This window comes from Moschus berezovskii, chromosome 20, assembly GCF_049115385.1.
Source record: "Moschus berezovskii isolate FMDL1 chromosome 20, NW_MosBer_1.0, whole genome shotgun sequence".
Lineage (NCBI taxonomy): Eukaryota > Metazoa > Chordata > Mammalia > Artiodactyla > Moschidae > Moschus > Moschus berezovskii.
In genome coordinates, this window is record NC_142479.1 from 54,596,262 (window position 1) to 54,609,672 (window position 13,411).

Consider the following 13,411-nt stretch of genomic DNA (forward strand, 5'->3'; position numbering starts at 1 on the left):
GATTTTTCTGGAAGCGTCATGCCTCCCAGGTGGCACTAGTTGTAAAGAACCCACCTGCCAATGCAGGAAACACAAGAGATGCAGGTTTAATCCCTGGGTTGGGAAGAGATCCTGGAGTAGAAAATGGCAGCCTGCTCCAGTATTCTTGCCTGGAATATTCCATGAACAGAGGAGCCTGGTGGACTACAGTACATGGGGTTGAAAAGAGTCGGACATGACTGAGCGCATGTGCGTGCACGCACGCACACACACACGCGTGCACACACGCACACACACACATATGAGTTTAATCTGAGCTCCCAGCAAGTTAAAGAAAATAAAGCACCCTGACCAAGGTAACAGCAAAACCTTATCCCAGTTCAAACTGAATTATAATACAGTCCACTTATCCAAAAATATAGAGTAGGACTCCTGTTAATTTGATATTTGGTTAATTCTAATCTGATTAGAATAGTTTACACATAATCTATTAGACTAGGAGAAATCCATTTTACACTAAACATCTGATGAACATAATATTTGTTCACAACTCTGTTTCCAAATTAGTGTGTGATTTCAAGTGAACGGCTTTCCTTCTCTTAGCTCTTCATCTCTAGTTCTTAGTTTTTTCATCTGAAAATGAAAAAATAGGAGTAGATGGTTTCTAAGATTCCTTCCATTTCTGACGTTCTATGACTGTAAATTCTAATCTCTGATAACTCAGACAACCTTTTGGGATCTTACAGTACTTTAAAAAAAGTTTATTTTGAACATAATTTTTTTTTTTTTGCTACTCCTGGTGGCATTCAGGATATTAGTTCACCAACCAGGGATCAAACCTGCACGCCCTGCAGTGGAAGCAGAGTCTTAACTACTGGACCACCAGGGAAGCCCCTGAACATCATTAACCAGGCAAACATTTAACAATACCAAGTGTCTACAAACTGCTAGTCCTAGTGCTAGGAGTTGGGGAACCAAAGATGGAAAGACATGGTCCCTGCTATCCAGACAGTGCAATATGGGAGCTAGATATGTACCCCAATTACAATTTAGTGGAATAACTACTATAAAGTCAGCATATGCAGGAGTAATGAGAGCACAGGGGGAAAGGGCTAACATTTACATAAGGGACACAGGAGGTGCTTCAGAGGAGTTGAGCTGTGACTTGAAGAAGAAATTTGCCAAGCAGAAAAAGATAGGTGGGTGTTGGGATTCTAAGTCAGAGGAAAGATCTTGGTAAAGGCATGAGCGTACAGAAAAATAGCTTATTAAGGCTGAAAGCTAAGGTATTTAGAGGCAGAGAGGCTAAACGTGGGCTAAGCAGGAACTATTGTTCAATCACAGAGCATCCTGAAACCATGCTAAGATGTTTGGACTTTATCCTAAAGCTTATCAGACACTGTTTAAGGACTTTAACCTAAAGAGGGAGAGGAACTGATTTGCATTTTAGAAAGAAAATTGATATGAGGAAATGTAATTGATAGGACTGGAAAAGGTCAGTTTTCATTCCAATCCCAAAGAAGGGCAATGCCAAAGAGTGTTCAAACTAATGCATGATTGCACTCATTTCACATGCTAGCAAGATAATGCTCAAAATCCTTCAAGCTAGGCTTCAACAGTATGTGAACCAAGAACTTCCAGTTGTACAAGCCAGATTTAGAAAAGACAAAGGATCCAGAGATCAAATTGCCAACATCTGTTAGATCATAGAAAAAGCAAGAGAATTCCAGAAAAACATCTGCTTCATTGACTGTCTAGGTTTGACTTTGACTGTGTGGATCACAACAAACTGTGGAAAATTCTTAAAGAGATGGGAATACCAGACCACCTAACCTGCCTCCTGAGAAACCTGTATGCAGGTCAAGAAGCAACAGTTAGAACTAGACATGGAACAATGGACTGGTTCAAAATTGGGAAAGGACTTTGTCAAGGCTACTGTCAGGATATTGTCACCCTGCTTATTTAACTTCTATGCAGAGTACATCATGAAAAATGCTGGACTGGATGAATCCCAAGCTGATTGGAATCAAGATTACCAGGAGAAATATTAATAACCTCAGGTACGCAGATGACACCACCCTAACGGCGGAAAGTGAAGGGTAATTAAAGAGCTTGATGAAGATGAAAGAGGAGAGTGAAAAAGCTGGCTTAAAACTCAACATTCAAAAAACTAAGATCATGGGTTCTGGTCCCATCACTTCATGGCAAATATATGGGAAAAAATGGAAACAGTGACAGATTTTATTTTCCTGGGCTTCAAAATCACTGCAGTGACTGCAGCCATGAAATGAAAAGACACTTACTCCTTGGAAGAAAAGCTAGGACAAACCTAGACAGCATATTAAAAAGCAGAGACATTACCTTTGCTGACAAAGGTCTGTCTAGTCAAAGGTTCGTCTGGCTTTTCCAGTAATTGTGTACGGATATGAGAGTTGGGCCATAAAGAAGGCTGAGCACTGAAGAATTGATGCTTTCAAACTGTGGTGCTGGAGAAGACTTTTGAGAGTCCCTTGAACTGCAAGGAGATCAAACCAGTCATTCCCAAAGGAAATCAGTCCTGAATATCCATTGGAAGGACTGATGCTGAAGCTGAAGTTCCAACTTTGGCCACCTGATGGGAAGAGTTGACTCACTGGAAAAGACCCTGATGTTGGAAGGATTGAGGGCAGGAGGAGAAGGGATCGACAGGATTGGATGGTTCGATGGCATCATCAACTCAATGGACTTGAGTTTGAGCAAACTCCAGGAGATAGTGAAGGACAGGGAAGCCTAGTGTGCTGCAGTCTGTGGAGTCCCAAAGAGTCAACACAACTGAGCAACTGAACAGCAACAATTGATAGTTTGGAAGAGCCTGAGGCTAGAAGCAGGGAGATCTATCAGGAGGCTACCGTAAGAGTCCCAGCGAGAGAAGATGATCATCTGAACTAAGTCAGTACAAGTACATAGATGAAGAGAGCTGATGGGAGAAATCTGTAGGAGAGAAAATCAGTGGGGCTTGGAGTCTGATTGCATGGAGAAAATGAGGGGAAGGGAGGAGTCTAAAATATTACAGTTGGCATTATTTAGGGTACAGATGTGTAAACTATAGAAGATTAGATTATATATGTACTAATCCTAGTCTATTCACTGGAAATCCATTTATTTTTTAACTGAAATATAGTTGTATATTGTTCATACTGTTCACGGGGTTCTCAAGGCAGGAATACTGAAGTGGTTTGCCATCCCCTTCTCCAGTGGACCACATTTTGAACAGTATAAAAAGGCAAAAAGATAGAACACTGAAAGATGAACTCCCCAGGTCAGTAGGTGCCCAATATGCTACTGAAAATCAATGGAGAAATAACTCCAGAAAGAATGAAGAGATGGAGGCAAAGCAAAAACAGCATCCAGCTGTGGATGTGACTGGTGATGGAAGCAAGGTCTGATGCTGTAAATAGCAATATTGCAGAGGAACCCAGAATGTTAGGTCCATGAATCAAGGCAAATTAGAAGTGATCAAACAGGAGATGGCAAGAGTGAACGTTGACATTTTAGGAATCAGCGAACTAAAATGGACTGGAATGGGTGAATTTAACTCAGATGGCCATTATATCTACTGCTATGGGCAAGAATCCCTTAGAAGAAATGGAGTAGCCATCATAGTCAACAAAAGAGTCTGAAGTGAAGTACTTGGACGCAGCCTAAAAAAGGACAGAATGATCTCTGTTCATTTCCAAGGCAAACCATTCAATATCATGGTAATCCAAATCTGTGTCCCGACCAGTAATGCTGAAGAAGCTGAAGTTGAATGGTTCTATGAAGACCTACAAGACCTTCTAGAATTAATACCCAAAAAAGATGTCCTTTTCCTTATAGGGGACTGGAATGCAAAAGTAGGAAGTCAAGAAACACCTGGAGTAACAGGCAAATTTGGCCTTGGAGCACGGAATGAAGCAGGGCAAAGGCTAATAGAGTTCTGCCAAGAGAATAGCAAACACCCTCCTCCAACAATACAAGAGAAGACGCTACACATGGACATCACCAGATAGTCAACACTGAAATCAGATTGATTATATTCTTTGCAGCCAAAGATGGAGAAGCTCTATACAGTCAGCAAAAATAAGACGAAGAGCTGACTGTGGCTCAGATCATGGACTCCTTATTGCCAAATTGAGACTTAAATTGAAGAAAGTGGGGAAAACCACTAGACCATTCAGGTATGACCTAAATCAGATCCCTAATGATTATACAGTGGAAGTGAGAAATAGATTTTAGGGACTATATCTGATAGAAAGAGTGCCTGATGAACTATGGATGGAGTTTTGTGACATTGTACAGGAGACAGGGAGCAAGACCATCCCCAAGAAAAAGAAATGCAAAAAAGCCAAATGGCTATCTGAGGAGGCCTTACAAATAGCTGTGAAAAGAAGAGAAGCAAAAAGCAAAGGAGAAAAGGAAAGATATACCCATCTGAATGAAGAGTTCCAAAAAATAGCAAGGAGAGATAAGAAAGTCTTCCTCAGTGATCAGTGCAAAGAAATCGAGGAAAACAATAGAATGGGAAAGACTAGAGATCTCTTCAAGAAAATTAGAAATACCAAGGGAACATTTCATGCAAAGATGGGCTCGATAAAGGACATAAATGGTATGGACCTAACAGAAACAGAAGATATTAAGAAGAGGTGGCAAGAATACACAGAAGAACTATACAAAGAAGATCTTCACAACCCAGATAACCACGATGATGTGATCACTCACCTAGAGCCAGACATCCTGGAATGTGAAGTCAAGTGGGCCTTGGGAAGCATCACTACAAACAAAGCTAGTGGAGGTGATGGAATTCCAGTTGAGCTATTTCAAATCCTAAAAGATGATGCTGTGAAAGTGCTGCATTCAATATGCCAGCAAATTTGGAAAACTCAGCAGTGGCCACAGGACTGGAAAAGTTCAGTTTTCATTCTAATCCCTAAAAAGGCAATGCCAAAGAATGCTCAAACTACCACACGATTGCACTCATCTCACACACTAGTAAAGTCATGCTCAAAATTCTCCAGGCCAGGCTTCAACAATACGTTAACCATGAACTTCCAGATGTTCAAGCTGGTTTTAGAAAAGTCAGAGGAACCAGAGATCAAACTGCCAAAATTCGCTGGATCATCAAAAAAGCAAGAGATTTCCAGAAAAAACATCTATTTCTGCTTTATTGACTATGCCAAAGACTTTGACTGTGTTCAGTTCAGTTCAGTTCAGTCGCTCAGTCGTGTCCGACTCTTTGCGACCCCATGAATCACAGCACGCCAGGCCTCCTTGTCCATCACCAACTCCCGGAGTTCACTCAAACTCATCTCCATCGAGTCGGTGATGCCATCCAGCCATCTCATTCTCTGTTGTCCCCGTCTCCTCCTACCCCCAATCCCTCCCAGCATCAGGGTCTTTTCCAGTGAGTCAACTCTTCGCATGAGGTGGCCAAAGTATTGGGGTTTCAGCTTTAGCATCAGTCCTTCCAAAGAACACCCAGGATTGATCTCCTTTAGAATGGACTGGTTGGATCTCCTTGCAGTCCAAGGGACTCTCAAGAGTCTTCTCCAGCACCACAGTTCAAAAGCATCAATTCTTCGGTGATCAGCTTTCTTCACAGTCCAACTCTCACATCCATACATGACCACGGGAAAAACCATAGCCTTGACTAGGTGGACTTTGGTTGGCAAAGTAATGTCTCTGCTTTTTAATATGCTATCTAGGTTGGTCATAACTTTCCTTCCAAGGAGTAAGCGTCTTTTAATTTCCTGGCTGCAATCAGCATCTGCAGTGATTTTGGAGCCCCCCATAATAAAGTCTGACACTGTTTCCACTGTTTCCCCATCTATTTCCCATGAACTGATGGGACCAGATGCCGTGATCTTTGTTTTCTGAATGTTGAGCTTCAAGCCAACCTTTTCACTCTCCTCTTTCACTTTCATCAAGAGGCTTTTTAGTTCCTCTTCACTTACTGCCATAAGGGTGGTGTCATCTGCATATCTGAGGTTATTGATATTTCTCCCGGCAATCTTGATTCCAGCTTGGCTTCTTCCAGCCCAGCGTTCCTCATGATGTACTCAGATCACAATAATCTGTGGAAAATTCTGAAAGAGATGGGAATAGCAGACCACCCGAACTGCCTCTTGAGAAACCTATATGCAGGTCAGGAAGCAGCAGTTAGAACTGGACATGGAACAACAGACTGGTTGCAAATAGGAAAAGGAGTATGTCAAGGTTGTATATTGTCACCCTGCTTATTTAACTTATGCAGAGTACCTCATGAGGAATGCTGGGCTGGAGGAAGCACAGGCTGGAATCAAGATTGCTGGGAGAAAATATCAATAGCCTCAGATATGCAGATGACACCACCCTTATAGCAGAAAGTGAAGAAGAACTAAAGAGGCTCTTGATGAAAGTGAAAGAGGAGAGTGAAAAAGTTGGCTTAAAGCTCAACATTCAGAAAACAAAGATCACGGCATCCAGTCCTATCACTTCATGGGAAATAGATGGAGAAACAGTGTCAGACTTTACTTTTTTGGGCTCCAAAATCACTGCAGATGGTGACTGCAGCCATGAAATAAAAAGATGCTTACTCCTTGGAAGAAAAGTTATGACCAGCCTTTTAAAAAGCAGAGACATAACTTTGCCAACAAAGGTCTGTTTAATCAAGCCTATGGTTTTTCCAGTAGTCATGTATGGATGTGAGAGTTGGACTATAAAGAAAGCTGAGCGCCAAAGAATTGATGCTTTTGAACTGTGGTGTTGGAGAAAACTTTTGAGAGTCCCTTGGACTGCAAGGAGATCCAGCCAGTTCATCCTAAAGGAAATCAGTCCTGGGTGTTCATTGGAAGGACTGATGTTAAAGCTGAAACTCCAATACTTTGGCCACCTGATGCAAAGAGCTGACTCATTTGAAAAGACCCTGATGCTGGGAAAGATTGAGGGCAGGAGGAGAAGGGGACGACAGAGGATGAGATGGTTGGATGGCATCACTGACTCAATGGACATGAGTTTGAGTGAACTCTGGGAGTTGATGATGGACAGAGAAGCCTGGGATGCTGCAGTCCATGGGGTAGCAAAGAGTCAGACATGACTGAGTGACTGAACTGAACTGATAGTTGTATACAATATTATGTAAATTTCAGGTGTACATCAGAGTGGCTCACAGCTTTTAAAGGTTTATATTCCATCATTAGTAATTATAAAATATTGATTATATTCCCTGTGTTATACAATATATCCTTGTAGCTTATTTCTTTTATACATAGCAGTTTGTAGCTCTTAATCCCCAGCCCCTATCTTGCCCCTCCCCACTTCCTTCTCCCCAGCTTCTTCTCTTTATCTGTGAGTCTGTCTTTATTGTTATATTCACTATTTTGTTTCATTTTTTTAGTTCCACATATGAGTGATATCACACAATATTTGTTTTTCTCTGACTTATTTTACTTAGCATAATACCCTTGAAGTTCATCCATGTTGTTGCAAATGGCACAATTTTATTCTTTTTATGGCGAAGTATTATTCCATTGTATACATGTACACCACATCTTTATTCATTCGTCTGTAGTTGGATACTTAGGTTGCTCCTTGTTTTTGTGGTTCAGCTGCTCAGTCGTGTCCGACTCTTTGCGACCTCTCAAACCGGAGCACGCCAGGCCTCCCTGTCCATCACTATCTCGAGTTTGCTCAAACTCATGTCCATTGAGTCGGTGATGCCATCCAGCCATCTCATCCTCTGTCATCCCCTTCTCCTCCTGCCCTCAATCTTTCCCAGCATCAGGGTCTTTACCAATGAGTCAGCTCTTCGCATCAGGTGGCCAAAGTATTGGAGTTTCAGCTTCAGCATCAGTCTTTCCAATGAATATTCCAGGTTGCTCCTGGAAATGCTTTTAAAAAGAAATTCCTGATGTTAATTTATTTATTAACTAATCTCCTTCTTTATATAATAGTAAAGTAGTGGGAAAACATTGTTAATTTCTTTTTCCAGTTATTTGATTTCAGATAGTATGTTAAATGTTTAAATTCATGAATTAACAATGATGCCAAACAAGCCAAAAAAAAACCAAACAAACCTCCTCAGCAATCACTGTTGGAAAATACTAGATAACCAACTTATTATTCTGAAAACTGGAACTAAATTGAACTAACTAAGCATTTACCCTGGTGGCTCAGAGGTTAAAGTGTCTGCCTCCAATGCGAGAGACCCGGGTTCGATCCCTGGGTCGGGAAGATCACCTGGAGAAGGAAACGGTAACCCACTCCAGTATTCTTGCCTGGAGAATCCCATGGACGGAGAAGCCTGGTAGGCTACAGTCCACGGGGTCACATAGAGTCGGACACGACGGAGCGGAAGCATTTACCCTACCCTTTTCTGTTTGAATTGTGCCTTAGGGTAAGCAAGTAGTTGGTGGGGGTAAGCTCTTATTTTATAGAATTATTTCAGCTTATACATGAAGAAGGAATGATAGAATACCACTGTTCTGTACCCGCTAGTGAAATAATGATCTAGAAAATTATCTTTAATGCCTGCTAAAAATATTAGGTGGAGATTGATGTGGCATGGCTAACTTGTGTCCGACTCTTTGTGACCCCATGGACTGTAGCTCATGAAGCTCCTCTGTCCATGGGACTTCCCAGGCAAAAATATTGCAGCGGATTGTTGTTTCCTTCTCCAGGGGATATTCTCAACCCAGGGATGGAACCCACATCTCCTGCATTGGTAGGCAGGTTATTTATAGCTGAACCACCAGGGAAGCCCAGAGACTGATGGAAAACTCTTAATTGTGGGAAGCCCCTTATGAGACTAACAACACCTAAGTCCACTCATTAATCTTTTTTTTTTTTTGGCAGAGGTGGTGGGGGTGAATAGTCTGTTTCTTCTTTTATTTATGATTTTTTCAATAATTTTTGTTTCATTTGTTTTAAGATTTATTTATTTATTTTATTTATGTGGCTGCCCTGGGTCTTAGTTGCAGCAGGCAGGATCTTCAGTCTTCCTTTTGGCATGTGGGATCTAGTTCCTTGACCAGAGAGCGAACCCGGGCCTGTGCATTGAGAGCGCAGTGTCTTAACCACCAGACCACCAGGGAAGTCCCATTCTTTTATTTATGGAATGAAGATTCAAGAAAATGCCCCCTCACCCCTCATTCTTTAATCATAACCTCACAAAAAAGGAAAGGACTGGGCTTTCCTAGAGGTTCAGTGGTAAAGAATTCGCCTGCCAATGCAGGAGACACTGGTTCAATCCCTGATTCAGAAGGACCCCACCTGCCCGGGAGCAACTAAGCTTGTGCATCACATTCATTGAGCCCGTGCTCTAGAGCCCAGGAGCCACAACTGCTGAGCCCGTGCTCTGCAGCAAGAGAAGACACTGCCATGAGAAGCTCTTGCACTGCAACTCAGAGTTGCACCCCGACTCCCCACAACTACAGAAAAACCTGCACAGCAGTCAAGACCTAGCACAGCCAAAATAAATAATTTTTCTTTTTTTTTAAAGGGGAAAGGACTGACATTGTGTGTCTGGGGTGTGATGTAATAGGAAGTACACACCAACACTATGAAGTATTTTGGACAAAAAACAGCAGCAAAACAGTCAAACTTGCATCTGATTGGAACTCCAGATCTAACTTCAAGTTTACAGAAAAGATGGAGGTCAGGGAAATATATTAAAACAACACTGTAAGAATGCAATAAGCAAAGACCAGAGGTGGGACATTGTACTGGACAAACAACACAGTTTCTCCAACAGACAAACTGGAGACAGAAGGAGGAGCAGGGGAGGAGAAAGAGGTGATGACAAAGAGGGAAAAACCACATTAAAGGAGACTTCAAAAATCTATTTGATAGTATTGAAACAGAAAAGGCCCTTGCCCCTTCCCACCATGTCTTCTGTCTGCCTTTTGTCTGTGGAAAACTTTGATCAAAGAATAAGTTTAATCAGAGAAGTGAGAAATGCAGCAACAAAGGAAAATAGTCAAAGGAGATAATAATAATAATGGAGTCATCAAGCATAGTCAAGGACCTTTAGTTCTTTCTCAAGGGCCGTAGATAATATTCTGAGCCATATCCTGTGAGCCGTCCCATAGATAAAACACCAGGTGGAGAAGTTAACTACCTGATGACCAGACTGGACCCAGGACATGAGCTGCCATAATTCTAAGAATTGGTCACAAAGAAATGGGGACAAATGGACCCTGGAACTGAAGATGAACTGGACCTAAAACAACCAAGGTGATGCTGGTCAGCCCACTGATGACCAGTTTGAAGATGACTGTTAGAGATGACTGTGCTGTTTCTGCATGTAGCTCCCCGACCCCCACTCTGTCTATAAAAGCTCTTGCCCCACTGGTTGCCATTGGTCGGGGGTGGGAGTCGGCCTTCGGACAGATGTTTGCCACCCTCCCTCCAAACCCTCACTTGTGGCATCTGAAATAAAGCAAACTTTCCTTTCCACCAACCTGGCCTGTTTATCGACTTTTGAGCAATAAGCAACCAGACCCACCACACACTCTTTCGGTAACAGTACAGTACTGCATATTTGAAAGTGGCTGAGGGACTTCCCTGGAGGTCCCAGCGACTTCCCTGGGGATCCAGGACTCTGTGCTTCCAATGCAGGGGGCTCAGGTTTGATCCCTGGTCAGGGAACTAAAATCCCACAGGCCACATGGTGTGACCCAAAAAACAGAAAAAAAGGTTGCTGAGGGTAGAACTTAAAAGTTTCTCTCAAGAAAAAAAATTCTGTAACTATGTATGGTGATGAATGTTAACTAGACTGTGGAAATAATTTCACAATATATACAAATATCAAATCATTATGTTGTATACCTGAAACTAATCTAATGTTGAAAACCTTTTTGAATACCAGTTCTTGACTGGTTCAAGTGCAACAAAGGGAAAAAGGTTCTGTGCATTTCTTGCATCAATGGTAGGTCAACCATTCAGATATCTGCCTTTACACATGAGAATGCATTTCATCCTCAAAACAAGTTTAGTATTTATTAAATACTTAAAAACTTATTTTAAAAAAGGAAGAAAAGAAAAAGTCAACTAATTACAGTATGGGCTTCCCTTGTGGCTCAGATGGTAAAGAATCTGCCTGCAATGAGGGAGACCTGGGTGCAATCTCTGGGTTGGGAAGATCCCCTGGAGAAGGGAAAGGCTACCCACTCCAGTATTCTGGCCTGGAGAATTCCATGGACTGTATAGTCCATGGGGTTGCAAAGAATCGGAGTATATGAACTTTATTTAGATACTGTTTCTTTACTAGCTGAGCCATCAGGGAAACCCAGTAATATTGGAGTGGGTAGCCTATCCCTTCCCCAGAGGATCTTCCCAACCCAGGAATTGAACCGGAGTCTCCTGCATTGCAGGCAGATTCTTTACCAGCTGAGCTACAAGGGAAGCCCTGATTTGAACACATTGTAAACAAAAACAAAAATGGTTTATGAGGCAATCAGGGAAATTTGAACTCTGATTAGGTATCTGCTGACCTCAAGGAATCATTACTAAATTTTAAGGTATGATAGTATCATTGTGGTTATGCTTGAAAAATAATCCTTATATTTAAGAGATACACACTGAAGTATTTACAGATGAAATGAGATCACATCTAAGACAGCATTTAAAATAGCCCTGAGGGGGGCTTCCCTGGTGACTTAGTGGTAAAGAATCCACCTGCCAATATAGAAGCCACCAAAATGAGACTCCCTCAGACTACAACTAGAGAGTAGCCCCCGTTTACTGTAACTAGAGAAAAGCCCAAGCAGCAACAAAGACCCAACATAGCCAAAAATAAATACATAAAATTATTTTAAAAATAAGAAATAATCCTGAGGGAAGTGGATGGGCCTATAAGTGAAATGAGGTGGCCACATATTAATAATTGTTGATGCAAGCAACAGGTGGATAGACAATCATCATATTCTGTACTCTCATCTACATTTGAACTTTCTCATAATAAATACTAAGGTTGTTTTGAGGATGAAATGCATTCTCGTGTGTAAAGGCACATATCTGAATGGTTGACCTACCATTGATAGCAAGAAATGCACAGAACCTTTTTTCCCTTTGGTGCACTTGAACCAGTCAAATTCAAAAAGATCGTCTGTTAAACCTATTCTGTTGCACACGCTAGGACCCTTCTTTCTTTCAGCTTCGCAGCTGGAACAAAATCTAGATCTTTAAAACAAGACACTCTCAATAAAGCACAGTAAGTGTTTAGCAGCTGTGCAAATTTAAGCAAACCATTTCATTTGTGGAATCTGGCTTGTTTCCCAGGAAACAATGTTTCCATTTCACAGTGTAACAGAACAGGAAGAGTGTGAACTCTTGTTTGAATGTAGAGTCCTTGTGCCCCACTCAGATTTCCACATTGCCATTGTGATCTGGGTGTGAGAGTCCAGCTGCGTGTTGGTGGAATGACTCATTTTTCCACCAAGGTGCAGATTTCTTTGAATCTCAGGGGCCACTGATTGGTGTGAAAGAGCAGTCAGCACAGACTTGGCTCCTGGATCCATCATATGACTTGAGATATGATTTAAGTTTTCTGCATGGGCTTAAATTGAAAGAAGCAATTCAGCTATTCAGATAATTCATGCTCCAAAACCTTTAGTGTTTACAAGTGGTTATTAAGAGCAGCTATTTGAGGGACTTCCCTAGAGGTCCAGTGGTTAAGATTCTGCCCTTCCCCTGCAGGGGGCATGTGATTTCTGACCAAGGAACTAAGATCCGACATGCTGCACAGTGCGGTCAAAAAATGCAAAAATAAATTAATTAATATTTTTAAAAGAGCAGCTACTAGATACCATAAGGAAATACAAAGGTAATAGAAGCTAAATTACATCCTTTGGGTGTTTAGTAATCTCATCAAGGAAATAAATGTACGAGAAGTATAAAGATTTCAAATGAGTCAATGATACCCAATGTAAGTATATATAAAATATATCCATCAATGTTTTGGAGTCTTAGAATAATAGAGTTAATGAAATAAAATTTACATTTTCAAGCAGGACAAGAAAAAAAATTAAACAGAAAATTCTCTCTCCATGTTTGTTTGGGCCTCCTCCCTCCCTAATGTGTGGTGTACATCTGCATTATGCATTAACCAGAGCTCCTCCAACCATAAAGATCATTTTAACATCTTAAAAGAACAGTGTTCTTTCTCAGCTCCTTAGGGAGTCATGGTGACTTGCTGTTCCACTTTGTAGGTGTTTACCCGAACTGTGTATCCTTGGTGAACTTTATGCAAAATATCAGTATGTCATTTTGATGTATGATACTTTGTCTCAAAAATACATATAAAGCCTTCAGCTTCTAAGAGGTGGAACATTTCTCCAAGCTTTCTGAGAATCTGCTTTCCTGGGTTATAGTCCTCGGTTTGGCTCAAATAAAATTCCCTTTTTAATTATTAACTGGGTAGTTCATTGATTTTTCATTG